At 41.0% G+C, this 13,526-nt stretch overlaps 1 long non-coding RNA gene and 2 other non-coding genes across 3 annotated transcripts in view; 1 reads left to right on the forward strand and 2 right to left on the reverse strand.

The window, feature by feature from the left end:
• Positions 1-5,133: 5,133 nt before the first annotated feature.
• The window catches only part of LOC149159589 (uncharacterized), a 15,842-nt gene continuing 7,449 nt past the window's right edge, over positions 5,134-13,526 (forward strand). Inside the window, exons 1-2 of the long non-coding RNA XR_016261441.1 lie at positions 5,134-5,347; positions 5,449-5,535. This is a non-coding gene — a long non-coding RNA (uncharacterized LOC149159589). The remainder of the gene's footprint in view (positions 5,348-5,448; positions 5,536-13,526) is intronic.
• LOC149159590 (25S ribosomal RNA) lies at positions 9,446-12,795 on the reverse strand. Its single transcript, XR_016262105.1, has one exon. It is a non-coding gene; the product is annotated as a 25S ribosomal RNA (ribosomal RNA).
• LOC149159591 (5.8S ribosomal RNA) lies at positions 13,041-13,194 on the reverse strand. The gene has a single exon (XR_016262152.1). It is a non-coding gene; the product is annotated as a 5.8S ribosomal RNA (ribosomal RNA).

The following is a 13,526-nucleotide window of genomic DNA, read 5'->3' on the forward strand; positions in this document are numbered from 1 at the left end:
CTACAAGTTGGCTTAGGTCGGCTAGGATAAAATGTATATTTTATCATCTTAAAAAATCATTTTCTCACAAACTACTGGGAGTTCCGGGACAAATAAGGGCTCATTAGAAAGGAAAAAATATACTCTACAAGATGGTATAGGACCCATGTTGATAGGCTACCTCCAAGATGACAAAATTTATTTTTCTTTGTGACTATTCTTAAATTTTATGCATAAAAAGTCTGGGACAACATGAGGAATGTTTGGGACAGTGTGGCTTCTTCATTGTTATCAATGTCATCATAGGATCATAGAGTCATTATGTAGGAGTGCAACATCCATGTAGCATTACGTATCAACAATGTCATCATATACTAGTGTAGTCATAGTGCAACATCATTAGGAAAGTTCCAAGGTAGTCCTCCATATGTCATCAAGGGTTAAGGTCTAGATCATCAAGGTACATGCAACTTTCTAGTTAGTTCAAGAACTTATTAGGACTTCTTCATTAGTGGTTTGACATCTTCGTGGCTTGACATCTTCATTGATGGCATCCTTATCAAAAAAGAGTTATGACATCATCATCTAGAATTAGGCATCTCAAGAATATTTGCCATCTTGTCCAATGCCATATTGACATCAATGACAACCTTGATTAACAATAACAATTCACGTTCCAATGAGCACTCGAGGATTTCATCTTGCACTCTAAACTTGCTTATGTTTAACATCTAACACTTCCACGAATGCCCTTTTGTTCGACATGCTTAGGAGAGGATAATTGAAGCATTGTGCTGATAAAAGTTTTTTCTCCCAACTTCTAATTATGCCTTTATAATGGAGACTTGGATTCCTTCCCTCCATTCATTATGCTCTATAACTCTTGGGTTTTCTTACAACTTGGAATTTTTTAAAAGCCTTTGTTCTTTTATGGCCTGGGAGGTCCAAACATTAATGATATCATGTGATGTAGTCTAGGAAACAAGTCTCAAGTTTTGTAATAACTAACATGAAAAGAGTTAAAGAAAGGAAAGAGAGGCAACTCTTCTCTTTGTTTTAATGGCATGTTCTTTCCACTGAGAAGTAGAGCATTGTTTGCATATGCAAAAATAATATGGATTGTCCTTGAACACTTAGACCTCAAAAGACGTAAAAATAGTCACCTAGCATAAGTGACCATTTCTTCAATCATCTTTAAGAAAACCTAATTTAACTAACAAATTTTAGTACAATGTAATGGAGAAATGATATAGAAGTCACTCCCACAAAAACGAAAGTTTTACAAATTAACATCGATAGCGTGATGAAGAGGATTACTTCACCAATCAATGCACAACTTTTAGGCTTTGAGTATGTTTTCAAGCAAATTATTTGAGACTCTAAACTCTAGAAAATTAGGCCATCACGTGTAGTTGGGGTGTCATTTGTAGTTTCAATTTAAGGGGGAATTGAGGCCATTGGGTTCAAATTAATGACTATGATGGTTTTGTCACTTATTAACCACCCTTACAAGGGTAGGCCAACCACTTTTATGAAATTTGAACCTTGGTGGAGTTGGGACAATACCTTATTTTCACCAACTTGACTAATCTCTTGTCATTGGTCCATAATTTTTGACAAGGTAAATTATCATGGAAGGTCTTGCACAACAAGGTTTTGACAATATTACTTTATTGCAAAACCTCAACCTTTAGAACTTGATCTTCACTCTAGTTCCCATGAAATCTTGAGACCTCCTTCCTTATTCAAAGCATTTGGAAGTCTTGTGATTGTTGATACAACTCTTGGGGCAAAAGTTAGATTAGACTAGGATCTTACTGAACATCCAGATATTGATTCTGAGAACCTTGCATGAGAGAGAATTAAATTGTCCTTAAAAAAAGAGAGAGAAATTTCTAGATCCCATTCTCTCTTAACTGCACCTTGGGAGTGAGGTTTACCTAATAACCACCTCCTTTGGGTTAGGAATGTAAGGGGGTGTGTTAGAGGAATATAATAGAAATTTCAATTATAAACAAAGTCTTACCAATAACCCAAGATCTTTACATGGTGGAATAGTGCCCTTGTGGATTTTATCCAATTTTGAATTAATCGAAATTATCAAAATTTTGGAGGTACTCTCTAGCCTAGTATGGAAGAGATGTTGTCATGTCATGTAAACATTAGCAGTTTTTTGACTCCTCGTTTTGACAACCCATAGTTTTTCCCATGGTATTCTTCTTTAATGTAGCCTATTTTGATCACTCTCAGCGCTTGGTAAATTAAATAAATCTATTTTATATAAACAATTTCTATAATATTAATTCTCACAAATTTAATTAATAAAAAATGTGTTATTAAACCCAACATCTATTAAATCCCATAATTGTTAATGTTTATTAAATCCCATAATTGTTAATGTATAATAAGTGAGAAACACTATTTATATAAACATTTTCTATAATATTAATTCTCACAAATTTAAATAATAAAAAATGTGTTATTAGGCCAAACATCTATTAAATCCCATAATTGTTAATGTTGTGTAATAAGTGAGAAACAATTAATGTTGTTAATCGTTAAATCAATTTTCTTTTTTAAACTTAAAATGCCATAATTTTAATCCATCAAATGTATTGTTTATTTCTAAATTTTAAGTTAATTATTCATCTTAAAATAAAAAATAAATTAGGTTTGTTGTGTTGGTGCCAAGTGGTGGTCGCGTCACTTTCAAAATTTGAATTCATGTCATCATTAGAAGGCATGGTTAAAACAGCCAAACGGTTGTTTTGAAAAAAGCATAAATCAGAAAAAGCTTAAATTAAAAAAAAAACAAATAAAATCACCGACCTCATTAAATGCGATTCGAGTTTGGACGCCTGGCGGGAGAGCAGAAGCGGATGTCGTAGGAGTTGTTTCACCGGACTTCTAAGCCCAGAAGAAAAAACAGGGTATTCCTCTGGCATTTACTTCAGAGCGCCAGACAGGGTATTCCTATGGCATTTACTGCAGAGCAGCTCCAGTTCTGGGAAGAATCCCTTCTAATTGAGAAGCTGAGCCGGGCAAACCTAAGACGGTGGGGAAGAATCCCTTTTAATTGAGAAGCCGAGCCGGGACGGACGGTGGGAAGCTGTAATATGAAAGAGGAATTGGTTGATCATGAGATAATTCCGCCCTTGAGTCCACCACCGTTCCTTCCAGCCAAAAATAATGGTAATTCACGCCGTTTTTCTTGTGCAAAAAGAGGACAGGGTTACTGCACAAGATAATGTACTTCCTGCAACAACACAAAACTCGAATGAAAGCAAAGGTGAGCTCGATGACGCCAAGATGACACTAAGCGACGCAGATAAAATTAGAGTTGAGATGATGATCAAGAATGGTGGCATTCACATTAAAAATAGTAGCATTAAGTTCACATTCAGAATGCGAATGTGAGGTTAATTACGCAGCAGCAGAGACAGAGACTGAAGATGATGATGGTGATTTGATGTCAGAGTTTAGCCACGAGCTTCGGACGATCCTACACTAGTGGCTCCAGTTCAGATGCACAGGGAGTTCATGTAATGTGATGGTCTCTTCGGTGGCCATGGACGCAGGACAGAGCAGAGTTCGACTTGAGAGTTCAGGCGATGTGATGGCAGCCTTCTTGATTGTTTGTGGCGTCTGCTGTGTTGTTGATGGCGGCCTTTTTGGTTGTTTATGGTGTCTGCTGTGTTGTTTTTTGTTTTTTATAATTTTATTTTTGGCTTACTGTTTCCATCGATTTTGGTACTGTTGGCTCTCTCTGGTTATTCTCTTCTGAATTTTAAGCATGGCCATGCCGATTTTTGGTTTTGATATATTTTTTTTTTGGGGTAAATTTTAACTTCTGGTTGCTTTCTCCGCTTGGCTTCGCTGTTACCAGTTGTTTTCATAATTTTATTTCTTAAGGTTAATGAATGGGAATTGAAGACGGTCCAACCCAGACCCAAAAAAGCAGACGAGCGGGATGGAGGTACTGATCGGCATCTGAGCTAGTGGCAACTTCCCCTACCTTTTCCACAAGCAGGAGAAGCACCGATTGCACGTGAAAGGAGCATTCACAAGTATAGTTTCCTCATCGAGATGTGCGAGCCGAGTCCCAAGCAAGGATCAATGATGCCATCGCCTTTTCGTCTGATTCGTATTATTTCGGTCACTAGCGAGGTATCTAAGTGCATAAAACCCCAAGGAATAGCCAGAATCTCACGCCTGGGCTTGGCACTCCGATCTGAATCGAAACAGCCGATGCAGATTCCACTGATGCAATGGGCACAGGTGAAGATACAAATTATAATGTGATTTGTTTTAAAGTTTAGGGTCGATGCAGATTCCACTTATACAATGGGCTCTGCTTCATTTCTCTCATTTTTAGACACAAATTATAATGTGATTTTTTAAATGAAATTTTAATGTGATTTCTTTTAAAGTTTAGAACCAGCAATGTGAAGGAGCCATTTAATATTTTGGTGGTCTGAGAAGGAAAGAGAAAGGTCCATCAGCTTTTGGTCCAAAACCTATGGATCGTCCTCATTTCAAGCACACGCACAGTCAATCTGTTCCTGTCCTTAGGTTGTTTTGGTCTCTTTTTAATACATTTTTATAATATGTCACTGGCTCTTCAATCTTTTTTAAGTGATTTTGTTATTTTTTTAATATTTGTTTTACATGATTTTTTGGTTTTATTTTTGTTAGGAAATTATCTCTAGCCCTAGCAGTGGGGCCAGGAGAAGGTGAAGGAGGAGGTGCAGTGGAGGCAGGGGAAGGCGGAGGAGGAGAAGTGCAGTGGAGGCAGGGGAAGGCGAAGGACAAGGAGGAGGTATTTTCGGTTAAATTCAACTCTTATTCTTCTACATAATTATATCAGAAGCATTTTTAAGAATTTATATCATGTGCCTTGTAATGCAGGTAAATAAAGGTGGATGTGCACTGTTGAATCTCTCCCTCTTCTCTCACAGAGAGGCAGAGGGTGGAGTGTGAGTCCTATTTGAGCTCAAAACCCCCGTAAGCCTCGTCATTTTCTCCTGACATATGTAGGGTGTACGAGTTTCTGGTTTTACAAAGGATGTACTTACTTCTACCTGTAATTTGTGTTAAATATTTTCTTGTAATTTACAATTTATGGTTAATATCTCTCATTTTTTTCAGAAAATTTCTTTTAGGCCCTCGACTCCTTTCGGGTGGTGGGAGCAAAAGCGATTTGATCGGTGGATGCAATAAATGCTGCTATCTCGCGGAACACATTCGACATTAGTAATCGATCGGGAAACCATGCACGGGTATCAGAGGGTTAGTAAGGAAAGAACACCTTCGATCGACACATTAGTAAGGATTCCAACACGTCGATCCGGAACGCATCGAAGGAAGGGTAAGCTCCCAATGTCTCATGAGTTTTTGTTTTCTTCGTGTTTTTAAAATATTTCTCATTATATTTTTCTGGTTTTGTTTTTGTTGTGTTCAATGGGCCAGGAAATTAAGGCTTAACCCAAACAATTCAACTAATGAAAGTTCCAATGCTCCATGGGTGTAGTGGGTGCAGCAAAGGCTAAAGAGCAGGTATGTCTGGTTTAATTTATCAAATTTTATGCAACATAATTATATGACGTGTGTTTTGAAATTCAAAGGGGCTAGTTTATGATTTCTGGTCTTTGCAAAATGTACTTATTTCTACCTTAAAGTCTTTGGTCTCTTTTTCTTTACCTATATATATTCCATGAAGACAAGTGCATATTTGATATTTTAGGAAGAAATCAAAATATAGATATATAGATTCCTTCCATCACTCCCGACATACTTTGCCACTTTTGTTGCTTGCTCAGATTTTACCACTCCAAACAGACTTAAACAACTAAATTTACACTAATTAAAATGGCCCATGTAAATAGTCTTCCAAAGGCAATAGACAATTGTTGGTATGAATACAAATAATACTTAAAACATTAAAAACCAACTATCTTCTAGGAAGTTTCAACTTTCTTTAATAAGAAAACTATTTCTTCATACAATAAATTCTTCCACCAGATTTGCAAATTAGTCAAAAAGGATTTTGACTAGTTTCAACATCGTTGCCTGCAATGACAGTTTTTTCTGAAAACTGTCATTGCAGACAACGATGTTGAAACTATAAACATCGTTGTCTGCAATGAAGTTTAATAAGGGGCTCATTAAACTTCATCCCAAGGATTCTCCACCAATAATAATCAAATCATCTCCAACTACATTAACAATAGTTCTTATCAAAGAAAAACATTGATTGATGAAATAGACACATGCCTCCAAACCAGTTGCTTAGGGTCCAACATCGATGTGTCATTTTGTTATGATGGAAAACTCTAAAAAATGCTCAACCCTCTTTCTGTTTGACTCCATTTGACTCCATTTTGCCATTTGCAAGATTAACAAGAAATCTGACATAGTCCCTATGCATGAACATCTGTCCCTTATAGGCATTTCCATCCTTATATATAGTTGCATCTATAGGTTAAGGCCATGTATAACCTATATGTTCAACTCTGCCTACCCACGACTCTGTTACACATAGCCACAATAAATGCTTCATTTTTTTTGGGTATGGTCCAAGACCCTTTATGCTTACCCTTTATGGTCCAAGACTTCTGGTTCCAACTTGGGGACTAGTGGTCCTCTCGAGAACACTTGGGAATCCCAAAATATCATCCTTGCTTCAACATGTGGTTGCTAAAATGAATTTTGTAATCCAGTGAAGCCACCTCAAGATCTCCAAGGTGTAATGACCTTTTCCCCTGTGTTCTTGATTGCTAAAGAAAACAAAGCCATGTCAAAATGTGATTGCTTGCATGAAAATCTTTCATTTTACTTCTAATCCAATCCTCCATTGACTCAAGAGCTATAATCACTTTTCTCCACAAGCCTTCATTCCTTTTCATTCTCCATAAACTTTTTGTTGCTAAATCTTGTTCAAATAGATGAATATTCTTTAATTCCTTTATACTCTTTACGGTTTTGCAATCTTTTTCCTCTTAAAATATGGTATTCCTTCCCTTTATATTTTTCTTGTCCACTGGAAGCTAAAGCACGTTTGGTATTCCTTCCCTTTATCTTTTTCTTGTCCATAGGAAGCTAAAGTACCTTTTTCTATTTTTTCCCAACATTCCTTTTGGTATCTAAAGCTAAAAAATGCCAATAAATAGGTATCCCCTCCAAAACTAATTTGACCAAAGTTAGCTTGCATCTTTTGGATAACATCGGTAGCAAGAATTAGTCATCCTCTCTTCAATTTTTTTCATAGAGCCAACTCCAATCCTTGAATTTGTAGTTAGTAGGGTTGAGGAAAAACCTTAGATATTTTAACCTTGCATCAATATTTGAGCAAATTGTCTCTCTACCTTCCTCTAGACTATTGAACAACACTAAGGATTTATGAACATTCACATACATCCATTTTGCATGCTCAGGGATCTCTTTATACTTTTCTACTTCCACAACTGTTTACATGCCAAACAATTTTTTTTGCATTTACAATTTTTTTTCATTTACAAATAGTAAATAGGACAAGGAGAAATAGGTTCTCATTTTAATACCCTTCCCTTTTAGATGCATTCACCATTATGCTCAAACCTTTTGCAACCAACACTGATAAATAAGGAGACATAGGGCATCCCCACATTAGACCCCTAAGAAGTTGAGAAAATGCACCCCATAATCTAATTTACTACTTAAGATCTCATCCCAATCTGAATCAAAACAATCCCATGATCTAACTAGCCCACCCTATATTAAGCCTTAGCTAAGTCTAATTTCATCATAATAGTTGAAATTTTTTACTTTTTCTTATATGTAGTCCTCGTTGTGCTATTCCTCACCACATTATGAAGAAAACCAAACAACTCTTTTGAGACAAAGTCAGGGGGAATTCTTTCTTTTAAGCCTATTTGTTGTAATTATTGTTGAAATTTTGTACACAGAATTGCATCGTGAGATAGGGCTATAATCATCAAAATTTTATGGATCGTTTTGCTTTGGAAGAGCTATAAATGTTTCATTCAATGCAATAATACTTCACTCTAAACTCTAGATTCTTTTATCACTCTCAGCAACTCCTATTCTAGGAGGTCACAAAAACACAAATAAAATTTCATTGTCCAACTATGTGGACTTAGTCTATTTGGTTTCTTAAAAAGATTGTAGAATTGATTTGAGTCCCTCTTTGGTTACTTTAGCTTCAAGTTCTTCATTTTGTTGTTCTTCAATCACTATTATGTTTGCCTTAGGAGGTTCTTGGAATAAACTTTTGAAGTGCTTTACTCCTCTTGATGCCATCTTTGAGAATTTTCATAGCTTCCTCCCATCTTTCTTACTTATCTCCCATGTATTTTTGATGTTTCATGTAGTTTTGGAAGAATTTAGTATTCTGGTTGCCCTTTATCAACCAAGTAGCCCTATTCTTTAGTCTTCACTCAACTTCTTCCTGCTCCAATAGATTCATTTTTATTTCTTCTAAATTTTTTAGATTAATATTCTCCTTTTTTGTAATGATTTGTTCCTTTTATGTTTCAAACAATTTCTTGATCTATTCCTTGGTCTCAGTAAGCTTTTGTTGAGCATTCTAGGAGTTTTTCTTTTTCCACTATGCTATTATGTTTTAAACTTTCATCAAATTTATTTCGGATAGATAAATAGTTGTCTCCCTTGTACAAGGTTCATATTTCTTCCAATTCTAGGTGATCAAATTTCTGAAACCTTCTTCTTTTAGCAAATTATGGTTAAATTTGAAGGGTTTTTTATGCTTCTCATCTTTTTCTAATTGTAACAATATGGCTAGATGGTCTAAAGGTCTCCCTAACCTTACCCATGACTTAAGTCCTTCCACATCCTCCAAAATCTTTTTTGCTACCAAAACCCTTTCTAATCTGCTTGACAGCTGCTCCCTGGGACATGGAAACCCCAAGTTTCCCAGACTTGGGCGCCGGTTTTGGTCGTGGTGCGACATGGAAACCCCAAGTTTCCCAGGCTTGGGTGTAGGGCGCGACATGGAAACCCCAGGTTTTCCCAGGCTTGGGCCCTGGGGCGCGACATGGAAACCCCAAGTTTTCCCCAGGCTTGGGCGCTGGGGCGCGACATGGAAACCCCAAGTTTCCCTAGGCTTGGGCATCGGGGCGCGACATGGAAACCCCAAATTTTGGGCGCGACATGGAAACCCCAAGTTTTGGGTGCCGGGGCGTGACATGGAAACCCCAAGTTTTGGGCGTCGGGGCGCGACATGGAAACCCCAAATTTTGGGTGCTAAGGCGTGACATGGAAACCCTAATCTTCCCCAGGCTTGGGCGCCTTTTTCGTCGCAACGTGGAAACCCCAAATTTCCCGCCCCCAAGCAAAGCATTTATGAGATGTGAGCAATAAAAATTTGTCGTTTGGAGGACGAGGCAAAGGCGCAAGAGCGAGAGAGTTGTCCGGATTTGTTTGAATAATGTGTGACAAGAGCTAAGCTCTGAATTGAGGCGACCAAAGGCTGAATCTCAGTGGATCATGGCAACAAGGCCACTCTGCCACTTACAATACCCCATCGCGTATTTAAGTCGTCTGCAAAGGATTCTTCTCAACGACTGTTTGGAATTGAACTTCAAAGCTGCCTCGACTGAGATGCTTCACGATCGCGATTTGCAAATGACACAGGCCCCTGGGGGTGACAAAGCGACGCCCCTATTGTGGGTCGAGATATAGTCGAAGAGTGACATGCACCGCTTCTAGCGTGGATTATGACTTAGAGGCGTTCAGTCATAATCCGACACATGGTAGCTTCGCGCCACTGGCTTTTCAACCAAGCGCGATGACCAATTATGTGAATCAACGGTTGCTCTCGTACTAAGTTGAATTACCATTGCAATGCGGTTCATCAGTAGGGTAAAACTAACCCGTCTCCTGTTCCCTATTGTGGGTGAACAATCCAACACTTGGTGGATTTTGCTTCACAATGATAGGAAGAGCTGACATTGATGGGTAAAAAAGCAATTTCGCTATGAGCGCTTGGCTGCCACAAGCCAATTATCCATGTGGTAACTTTTCTGACACCTTTGGCTTCAAATTCCGAAAATCTAAAGGATCGATAGGCCACGCTTTCACGGTTTGTATTCGTACTAAAAATCAAAATCAAATGAGCTTTTACGCTTTTGTTCCACACGAGATTTTTGTTCTCGTTCAGCTCATCTTAGAACACCTGCGTTATCTTTTAACAGATGTGCCGCCCCAACCAAACTCCCCACCTGACAATGTCTTTCGCCTAGATCGACCTATCAAAATGTGCCTTAAGGCCAAAAATAGGGGGAGTGCCCCGTCTCTGCCCCACGAAATAAGTAAAATAATGTTAAAAGTAGTGGTATTTCAATTGCGTCGAAAATGGCTCCCACTTATTCTACACCTCTCAAGTCATTTCACAAAGTCGGACTAGAGTCAAGCTCAACAGGGTCTTCTTTCTTCGTTGATTTTGCCAAGCCCTTTCCCTTGGATGTGGTTTCGCTAGATAGTAGATAGGGACAATGGGAATCTCGCTAATCCATTCATGCGCGTCACCAATTAGATGTTGAGGCATTTGGCTACCTTAAGAGAGTCATAGTTACTCCTGTTGTTTACCCGCGCTTGGTTGAATTTCTTCACTTTGACATTCAGAGCACTGGGCATAAATCACATTGCGTCAACATCTGTAGGGACATCACATGCTTTGTTTTAATTAAACAGTTGGATTCCCCTTGTCCGTACCAGTTCTGAGTCGACTGTTCGCCGCCTAGGGAAAAGCCCCCGGTAGGGGGCATTCTACACCTGTAGCCCAATCGGCATGCGACTGTTCGCCCTCACCGCGAGAGTAGCTCGGGCAGACTGCCTACAACCCACAAGTTGAGGGTGTAGACCCCTAGGCCTAGCCCTCAAAGCCAATCCTTTTCCCGAAGTTACGGATCCGTTTTGCCGACTTCCCTTACCTACATTATTCTATTGACCAGAGGTTGTTCGCCTTGGAGACCTGATGCGGTTATGAGTACGACTGGGCATGAATGGTACTCAGTCCTCCAGATTTTCAAGGGCCGCCGAGGGCGCACTAGACATCGCAAGACGTGCGGTGCTCTTCCAGTTGCTGGACCCTATCTCCGGGTGGGCAAGCTGTTAAAAAGGAAAGATAACTCTTCCCAGGGCCCCCAATGACGTCTCCAGATTTCCTTACGTTGCTGCCCGCCGCCATGTCCCGGTTCGGGAATATTAACTTGATTCCCTTTTGATGCTCGTGCAGAGTGCACCCTTGATACAAGGCTTCCCCATCTCTTAGGATCGACTAACCCATGTCCAAGTGTTGTTCACATGGAACCTTTCCCCACTTCAGTCTTCAAAGTTCTCATTTGAATATTTGCTACTACCACCAAGACTTGCATCGGGGGTCGATCCACCCAAGCTCACGCCCGAGGTTTCTCAACGACCCCCACGTCCTCCTACTCATCGAAGCCAGACAATTGCTCTGACGGTCGAGTATAGGTTGCGCGCTTCAGTGCCATCCATTTTCGGGGCTAGTTGATTCGGCAAGTGAGTTGTTACACACTCCATGACCATTGTCCTGCTGTCTTAATCAACCAACACCCTTTGTGGGATCTAGGTTAGCGCGCAATTCGGCACCGTAACTCAACTTTCGGTTCATCCCGCATCGCCAGTTCTGCTTACCAAAAATGGCCCACTTGGAGCTCTCGATTCCATGGCACGACTTAATGGAGTAGCCACACCCTCTTACCTATTTAAAGTTTGAGAATAGGTCGAGGGCATTACGCCCTCGATGCCTCTAATCATTTGATTTACTCGATAAAACTCGCGTGTGAGCTCTAGCTATCCTGAGGGAAACTTCGAAGGAAACCAGTTACTAGATGGTTCGATTAGCCTTTCGCCCCTATACCCAAGTCAAATGAATGATTTACATGTTAGTATCGCTACAAGCCTCCACCAAAGTTTCCTCTGGCTTTGCCCTGCTCAGGCATAGTTCACCATCTTTCGGGTCCCAATAGGTGTGCTCACACTCGAACCCTTCGCATAAGCTCAAGGTCGGTCGACGATGCACCCCCAGAGAGGGGATCTCGCCCGTCAGCTTCCTTGTGCCTCATAGGTTTTCAAACCCGCTGACTCGCACACATGTTAGACTCCTTGGTCCGTGTTTCAAGACGGGTCGAATGGAAAGCCCGCCAACCAACACCACGAGCACGCAGGTGCACACGGCCCGCCACAAGGGCACACGCTTCGTTCCTCGACCACCGCAGCGGCAAACCGACAGGCAGTAATCCACCCGCGCTTGTGACGATGCAGCAGCCTGTGTTGGTTTGCACCTCAAGTCGAGCGGCGGACCAGCCTGAGCCGTTCCACATCCGACCGAGATGCATCGACAGCCTCCATCCGCTTCCCTCTCGGCAATTTCAAGCACTCTTTAACTCTCTTTTCAAAGTCCTTTTCATCTTTCCCTCGCGGTACTTGTTCGCTATCGGTCTCTCGCCCGTATTTAGCCTTGGACGGAATTTACCACCCAATTAGGGCTGCATTCCCAAACAACCCGACTCGCCGACAATGCCTCGTGATGCGGCAGGGTCCCGGGCCGACGGGGCAATCACCCTCTCAGGCGCCCCCTTCCAAGGGATTTGGCCCAGGTCTGCTGCTGAGGACGCTTCTACAGACTACAATTCAGGCAACACTAGCACCCGATTTTCATGCTGGGCTCTTCCTGGTTCGCTCACCGCTACTAGGGGAATCCTTGTAAGTTTCTTTTCCTCCGCTTAATTATATGCTTAAACTCAACGGGTGTTCTCGCCTGAGCTGAGGTTGCAAGTTGGAGCTAAATCCGCCCTACCCGATGGGAGGACAAGAGAGAGCAAAGCAAGTTCGAGTGATGCCACACAAATCCCGCATCAGCTAATGCCGACTGTCCAACCAAGGGGACAAGATCACCGCTTGCGACGCACGCCACGAAACATCGCTTGAGGTATTTTAGCCAATCGCACCGCATTGGGCACGGACGACCAGCTCCGCTGCTCCCTAACATATTGTAGGGAGTGCGTTTGAATGGGATGCGATACCTAGACAGACGTGCCCTCGACCGAGGCCTCGGGCGCAAATTGCGTTCAAAAACTCGATGATTCACAGGATTCTGCAATTCACACTAAGTATCGCATTTCGCTACGTTCTTCATCATAACAAGAGCCGAGATATTTGTTGTCGAGAGTTGTTTCCACTTATTACCAACAAATCCGCCACAACACTGAATAGGGCACCCCCCACGACAAATGTAAGGCTAAGGGCCAAAAGGAGGAAAGGAAGAAAAACACATGAAAGAAAGAGAAGCAAGGGTGTCTACCCCCTCACAAGAGGAGGCTCAAATAGAGAACAATCTTCCCGAGCCCCATGCCCTCGCAAAAAGGGGGGAACTACATGGAACAACAATTGAGAAGGACTAGGGTGGCCACCCTGGGAGCTCGCACTGCTTTTAATCCTTCCCAAACACCAGTCCACAACAATTCCCCCTTTTCTCTGTAAAGCTAGGGACCGAAAGGAAGAAG

The sequence above is a fragment of the Pinus tabuliformis genome, chromosome 5_2 (assembly GCF_031772625.1).
Source record: "Pinus tabuliformis cultivar Carrire ecotype Pingquan chromosome 5_2, CPIR1, whole genome shotgun sequence".
Classification (NCBI taxonomy): Eukaryota; Viridiplantae; Streptophyta; class Pinopsida; order Pinales; family Pinaceae; genus Pinus; species Pinus tabuliformis.